Here is an 8,269-nt window from a genome sequence, read left to right on the forward strand (position 1 = left end):
CTTGAAGAACTTTGGCAGCTACAATTCAAGCAGGACTTTCCTGATGCTGGACAAGACGAAGACATCGAGATGTCTAAGGAGGACCATCAGTTTATCAGCATGGTGTCACAGTCTGCTGTACTTAAAGACGGTCATTACAATGTTTGTCTTCCAGTGAAGAAAAAATGTTTGTGTATGCTGAACAACAGAGCAGCTGCGGAGCAACGTGCACTGAACTTACAGAAGAGGTTCTCAAAGGACGGCAAGTTCTATGGAGAATATGTGGCGTTCATGGACGACATGCTCAAGAAAGGTTACGCCGTGAAGCTTGTAGGTGATGAGTGTGAACCTACTGAGGGGCGAACGTGGTATTTGCCTCACCATGGAGTCAGACATCCAACCAAACAGAAGTTGCGCGTTGTGTTCGACTGCGGCGCAAGCTTCCAAGGAATATCATTGAACCAGCAGCTCCTACAGGGTCCGGACCTTACAAGCTCGCTGGTGGGGGTCCTCATGAGGTTCCGCCAGGAGGCTGTGGCGGTCATGGCAGACGTGGAGGCCATGTTCCACCAAGTCAAAGTGAGTAATGAAGACACGGATCTTCTGAGATTTCTATGGTGGCCTGGCGGCAACTATGAGCAGGGTCTCGTCGAACATAAGATGCTGGTGCATATCTTCGGCGCAACATCATCGCCAAGTGTCGCCACCTTTGCGCTCCAGAAATGTGCAACAGATTTCGCAGAGAAGTTTGGACAAGAGACGGCTAAAACAATCAGGAAAAATTTTTACGTGGATGACTGTCTTAAGTCGGCTTCCGATGAAGATACAGCTATCACACTGTGTGCTGAGTTGAGAAGCATGTTGGCAAAGGGAGGATTCCGGCTGACAAAGTGGTCAAGCAACAGCAGGAAGTTGCTTAATTCAATCCCAGAAGAGGAAAAGGCTCAAGGGTTTCAAGATCTGGACTTAGATGAGGACAACTTGCCCATGGAGAGAGCATTGGGTATCCAGTGGTGTGCCGATTCAGATCAGTTCAGGTTCAAGATCAATCTTAAAGATCGACCACACACTAGGAGAGGCCTGCTTTCCTTGGTCAGCTCAATTTTTGATCCGCTGGGCTTTCTCGCTCCAGTAATATTGCCCGCCAAAAGAATCCTGCAGGATTTATGTCGGCAGAAGTATAGCTGGGACGAAGACCTGCCAGACACTGTGGTCAAAGGTTGGAATAAGTGGATCTCAAGTTTGCCACAGATTGAGAAATTTGGAGTTGACAGATGTGTCAAGTCGAAGCAGTTTGGTGCGCCAGTCTTTGCGCAGCTTCATCACTTTGCTGACGCTAGTGAAGATGCCTACGGCACCACAAGCTACTTACTGCTGCGCTTTTCAACGGGTGAAGCTCAATCCACCTTGATCCTGGCAAAGACAAGGGTCGCTCCCTTAAAGTCACCAACTATTCCCAGAATGGAACTGACAGCGGCCACAGTCGCAATAAAAATGGACAAGCTTCTGAGGAAAGAGCTTGAGTTGGAGCTTCACGAATCCATCTTTTGGACCGATAGCACGGCTGTGCTAAAGTACTTGAACAGTGAGAGCACCAGATTCAAGACATTCGTTGCTAACAGGGTTTCAGCAATCCTGGATCACTCTCAGACATCTCAGTGGAGATACATTAACACCACTCTGAATCCCGCTGACGTTGTCTCAAGAGGACAGACTGTGGAAGCATTTTTGAAAAATGAGAGCTGGCTTTCAGGACCAAGTTTCTTGCTTAGCTCACAAGACCAGTGGCCTAAAAATCCAGATCCAGGCATGCTGGATATCGACGACCCAGAGGTCAAACGAGTGACTCAAGTGCATGTCATTCAGGCACAAGAACTCGAGGATTTCATGGATCAGTGGATGAACCACTACTCTTCCTGGACGGCGTTGAAACGCGCTGTAGGCTGGTTTCTGAAACTTAAGGATTTGCTGAAAGAGCTAAAGGAAAAGAGAAAGGAGCTACGAGCAGTAGACGGAGAAAGCCGGATGACAGAGTTCAAGAAAGCCATTAAGGGAAAGTATCTGACTTGTGATGACTTGACTGAAGCAGAAACAGAAATTGTGAAATGCTGTCAGAAACAAAGCTTCAAAGAAGACTTGGCTATGCTAAAGGAGCATCAAAGAGTGAAGAAAAGTAGCTCACTCGTTAAGTTAAATCCAGTGCTCCGAGACGGAGTTATGAGAGTTGGCGGAAGGTTGAGTCGCGCGGCTATGCCTGATGACTCCAAGCAGCAAGTCATCTTGCCTAAGGATTCACACGTCACAAGGCTTGTGTTGAGACACATTCATGACATTACAGCTCACGCCGGAAGGAATCACATGTTGGCTCAGCTACGGCAACGATTCTGGATCCCTGGAGCAAGTGGAGCTATCAGAAGGTTCCTGTCCAAGTGTGTCATCTGTAAAAGGCTACATGGAGCAGCTGGCAAGCAGCTCATGGCAGATCTACCAACATGCAGGGTCTTGCCAGATGACCCTCCTTTTACAAGAGTCGGCATAGATTACTTCGGTCCATTCCTAGTGAAGAGAGGACGAGTCCAAGTAAAGAGATATGGCGTTATCTTCACGTGTCTTGCTATACGAGCAGTGCATCTGGAAGTTGCTTCTTCTCTCGACACTGATGCCTGTTTCAACGCAATCAGAAGATTTCTTGCAAGAAGAGGACAAGTCAGAGAGATGTATTCAGATAATGGAACCAACTTTCGGTCAGCTGACAGTGAGATGAGGAAATCAATCAAGGAATGGAACACCAACAGGATCGAGAAACATTTGCAACAGAGAGGTGTTCAGTGGCATTTCAATCCGCCAGCGGGTTCTCACCACGGAGGCAGCTGGGAGCGGTTAATTCGTTCAGTGAGAAAAATCCTGAACATCACGGTCAAGGAGCAACTGCTGGATGAAGAAGGTCTCCACACCCTACTTTGTGAAGCTGAGGCGGTCATAAACAGCAGGCCCATCACAAAGGCATCATCAGACCTCAACGATTTAGAGGCCCTCACGCCCAACCACTTGTTGTTGCTCAAAGTCAAGCCCGAGTTACCACCAGGAGTATTTCATGAAGATGACCAGTACGTCAACCGCAGATGGAGACAGATTCAATACCTCGCGGATGTCTTCTGGAAACGCTGGTGCAAAGAGTATCTGACACAGCTCCAAGAACGTCAGCGATGGTCTTCACCTGGAAGAAACTTCTGTGTCGGCGACGTGGTGCTGATAGTGGACGATACATCACCCAGAAACTCCTGGCCACTTGGAAGAATAGTGGAGACTTTTCCTGATAGAAATGGTTTCGTTCGTCAGGTTAAAGTGAAGACCAAGACCAACGAGCTTTGTCGCCCTGTAACAAAGCTATGTCTTCTTCAAGAATCAGAGGATAACTGATGGACTGTTATGAAGATCTCATCTTGAATGGGACTAAGAACACCAAGCTTCTTTCACTAAGTGATAAGTAATGTTATTCAGGCTCCTTTAATTTAAGTTAACACTTTTGGAGTAATTGTTTCAAGGACATTGATAACAATTAGGGGCCGGTAATATAGGAGCCTAAATGCTATTTTTTGTTGATAAGTATTTAAATAATAATTTAAGTTGATATGTGAAAAAAGATTGTTGTTAATTATGGTAAAGAAGAGGTTATTTACAGGTGAACAGTTCATATTAATAAGTTAGTACTTAATTCATTTTACTTAAAAATGTGTGGATGTTTTTTGGTTTAAAAATCGCACATGTAACCTTTAATGCAGATGAGTGTGGGTGCGTGGTTGACGTAAAACAGGCAGTCAGGTCAGTGTCATGGAGTGGAGCCACACAGTTTTTTGACCTCTTTGCTCTTTGCTCTTTGCTTTCACTTTACCTTTAGACTCCGCATTTTTTCTGTCTTTGGCTCTTACCTGTTTTTATTTTCATAATGCTGGACTATTGTATTGTGCCTTATTTCACGGAGTAAACGGTGAAAAGAAACGAAGGAATCGTGTGGAGTTTTTTATGTCGTAAAAGTGGACAACGAGGGAGGAGAGCGTCAAGCTCATGGCTTCGCCGATTAGGAACCTACAGTAATCATGGACTGTCATTTCTCTTTACTTAGCTGAGTGGTTCTTGCCATAATATGGATTAGAACAGTAGTCAAATAGCGCTATTCCCTGTATTGAACTGTGTACCTTAACTCTGCACAACACAACTGATGGTCTCAAACACATAAAGAAGGCAAGAAATTACACAAATTAACTCTTGACAAGGCACATCTGTTAATTGAAAACCATTCCAGGTGTCTATCTCATGAATCTGATTGAGAGAATGCCAAAAGTGTGCAAAGCTGTCATCAAAGCAAAAGGTGGCTACTTTGAAGAATATAAAATATAAAACATATTCTGGTTTAACACTTTTTTGTTTAATGCATAATTCCATGTGTCCCTTTATAGTTTTGATGTCTTCAGTATTGATCTACAATGTAGAAAATAATAAAAATAAAGATAAACCATTGAATGAGAAGGTGTGTCCAAACTTTTGACTGGTAGTGTATGTATCTAAAATTTCCTATACCTACAGAAACAAAAGAAACACATTTCAAAATTATGAATGACATTTATACTTCCAAAGAATTGCTTAGGCTACGATTTAATATTGATTATAATATTTACTAATTTTGCAAAAATTATATTTAAACTACAGACCATATATTTTTCTCATGTAATGTAATTAATATGATCTGGGTTGATATTCACAAATGGATAACACAAAAAGTCTTGTCAATTCCTCTTCTACCTCTAAAGACAATATTACAATCACTATCATCTTAAAAAAACAAAAATGATTAATTCTGTGTTAATGTGATTCTGTATCTAGCTAAATTTTTCATACACAAAAAATCGAGTTTTGAAATCATACCACAATATTGTTTTTTTCTGAATGAATTTAAAAATTGTACCTTGAATCTTTAAAATTGATAAAAGAAAAAATGGCACAACAATTGTTACTGATAATCTGAAAAATTTCCCCATCGAATTAGAAAACTGGTGTAAAATTATATACCACCTTGTATGTTTATTTATTTTAGTTTTTCTTCTATGTTTCTTTTCTATTATATTCCACTATAATTGCACTTCAATTCAATTGTCATTCTTATATTATGAGATTTAACATTTGTTTACCCTACATTTGTTGTATTGTCTGTGAAATCAAATGTTAATGCTGCCATACTTTTGTAGTTCTTTACATTTGTAGATTTTCAATAAAGTGAAGCCAAAAAAAACCCCAACTTTGCCAGTCTCCATTGCCTTACATCAATTCCGATTTGTTTTTTTGTTTCATAATTTGTTTTAATGCACATATTGGTGGTGTGTAGGAATTGTATACTTGTAATTGTAATTGCTACTGAGGCAGAGGCACACAGAGAAATTGTTACAGCCATTTGCAGATCTCTGCCATGGCAGAAGTGTAGCAAAAGTCACGTGTAAAAAGACAGTCAACTGACAGTTGGAACTGGTGACTTGTCTGTATTTCCAGCTCTTCAAGCAAAGCTACATAGACTTTTCAACCATCTGTAAATGCGTACAGATTTCAATGTTTCCCATAGGATTTTGTGAGACTATGGTGGGTTGACCTCAGACCCTTTAGGAGGGGTCCGGGGGCATGCTCCCATGAAAGAAAGTTTTTCACATTTTCATGTTTTTTTCACATTTTCATCAATCTTGTGCACTCTAAGAGAAAAATTAAGACACTATATCATAAATAACATAAACATAAATGAGAAATTCTAGGAAAATATAAAATATAACACTGAACATTGCTGCCTGGCGATTAACCCAGTCCTCACAATAACACACAGCTTTGGCTATACAATATTAACACTAGCCTATAGGCTATAGTCAGTAGTCAGTATCAATCCATTGCTTTCCATCTTGACCGATTGGGAGTGAAAGATGCTTTGCTGAAGCAACGAAGCAAAACAACATTTAGAGCTACTAGATTGAGTACATTTTATGTGAAGTGAAAAATATTTTTCAGATCAATATGAGACTATAGAGGGGGAAATTAGACATGGCAGGCTGCCAGTGTCTAATTCATGGGAACAACTGGCCTTGTGTAAACACTCACAGATCTATGCATTCATTTACAGATTTGTCTAAACATTCGCAGATCTCAAATGCACACACGCACTCTGAATACACATTTATAGATTCCTTTACACATTCACAAATCTAAGTACGCATTTAGAGATTCTCGTACACATTTACAGACATGAATATGCACAGACGCCTTGAGATACAGTTATACAACTCTCCACTCACATTACCAAATAGTTTTGCTACAATAATGGACCCATTCAAGGGTCCTTGGCATGTACTAACTGAGACAACTTTGATGGAGACTTGAATAACAGGGTCACTGCCATTACGAACTATATTACCTTCTACATATGTATCAATATACCAGTCAAAACAATATAGAGATATCCAAAATCAACACCTTGGCTCTCGTTTCAAAACTGAACTTAAGTTTAGTTTATTAATAATAATAATAATAATAATAATAATAATGACAAAAACTAGCTCTGTATCGGTTCAAGCATTGGTATCAGCGGATATCCAATCGGATCTGGACTGAAAATTATGAATAAGTGCATCTCTAGTTTGTGTGTGGATGAGAAAAAAATCAAAAGGCTCTGTGTGTTTTATTATTATTTCAATAATGTTTCCCTTATTCAGTTACAAATTACAAAGTTACAAATGTATGAAAAATAAGAGCATCAAAATGTTGTCTATTTGCTGTTTTTGTGTATTAACATATGTACTGCACCTACTTGCCCATAGCGTTCAGTCCGACTGTTATATTTTCAACATCTGATGTTTCTGGATAAATATTACTGCTGCATTAATGTGTATGAGTTATTTTACTGCATAGATAAGATACATAGTTGATACAAGGTTGAGCCTATTTTAACAACTTTATATACTGTTGGCTTGTTTAATCAACACCAATGCATCATAAAAAAATCATCTTATGTTTGTGGCGTGGCTGTCCTGTGAGAACTATATGTATCAGTAAAAAAGTCAGAAAACAGGCTATTTTTTTTTTTAGCTTTGTGACATTTTTTCAGCGAATCCAAGGGTTTTTTAAATAGTTTATTTAGTTTAAGGAGATTTCCTCAACACATAAAGAACATTTCATCCTTCAGTTTATCAGAAATGTTCAAAATCAACAAATCTGGAGATGCACAGTTTTCACTGGACAGGAAAAGGAGGAAAAATGTAATCGAAACAGTAACTAGTACCTAAACCATTTAGACAAATGTAGTGGAGTAAAAAGTAAAATATGTCTCTGAGATGTAGCTGAGTAGAAGCATAAAGTAGTATAAAACTGAAATACTCTAGTAAAGTGAGTAGGCATTTATATATATATATTTTTTTTAATGCACATTATTAGGCCGCTCTTTAGTCTGCTCCAATAAGTGGTTGCCTTTACATCCAAAGCTGTCTTGAGGGTGAACTTGTAAAATGCAATATGACAATAGTCGCTGAATTAGGACAATTAACATATAATTATCATATTAGCCATCATCACAACAGTTGCCCCACAAGAGATTTGGCAGGAGCCACCAATGGTGTAAAGGCAAAGGAAGTCAGTAATAAAAAAAATTTTAAAAATAAAAAATTGTGTAAGGTATTGGATCCAACGTCATAAACTACACGTTCCGTCTGCTCCTCTGCCATTGCAACAATGATAAGAAAGAGACATTTTACTGAGACATTTCATTTAAGCACAAACTAAAAAATATCAGGCATTAGAGAGTGAGTGTGCATTAATATGATTACGGAATTTTAAACTTGTTCAAAGGGATGTTTGTGCAAGTGTTTTTCGCGTTTCTAGTCCTCTGAAAAATCTGGTTCTGACTTGATCTGACTGGTTATGAATTTTTATCGGACTGTTTAGCACTTATTAATAATATGTTGTTTGGTCGAGGCAGATGCTTTGTCAACTGCTTTCCTGATGGATGGGCACTACAGAATGACGCACAGCCCGATGCTTTGACAGTTTAACAGCAAAAACAATCGCCGACGAAGAGAGTCAGTGTCAATTATTTGAGTCATGCGACATAACCGCGGTCTGACGCAAGAAACTCTCGCTGCAGACCCGGTTGTTCATTGGCATGTAATAGCGATAGGGTCTTCGACAACGCTTACCTAGGATCCAGCGACGGCAGGATCTCCGTGTAGATCACCGCACCACGGAATTACAATTCGATGGCAACACG

At 39.9% G+C, this 8,269-nt stretch overlaps 1 protein-coding gene across 2 annotated transcripts in view; it reads right to left on the bottom strand.

Annotated features, from left to right (window-relative positions):
* Positions 1–8,269, bottom strand: part of abat (4-aminobutyrate aminotransferase) — a 115,098-nt gene extending 106,829 nt beyond the window's left edge. For both annotated transcript variants that reach the window (XM_073495472.1, XM_073495471.1), the window contains exon 1: positions 8,199–8,269. The gene's annotated coding sequence lies outside the window, so the exon portion shown is untranslated. The remainder of the gene's footprint in view (positions 1–8,198) is intronic.

This window comes from Pagrus major, chromosome 24, assembly GCF_040436345.1.
Source record: "Pagrus major chromosome 24, Pma_NU_1.0".
Taxonomy (NCBI): domain Eukaryota; kingdom Metazoa; phylum Chordata; class Actinopteri; order Spariformes; family Sparidae; genus Pagrus; species Pagrus major.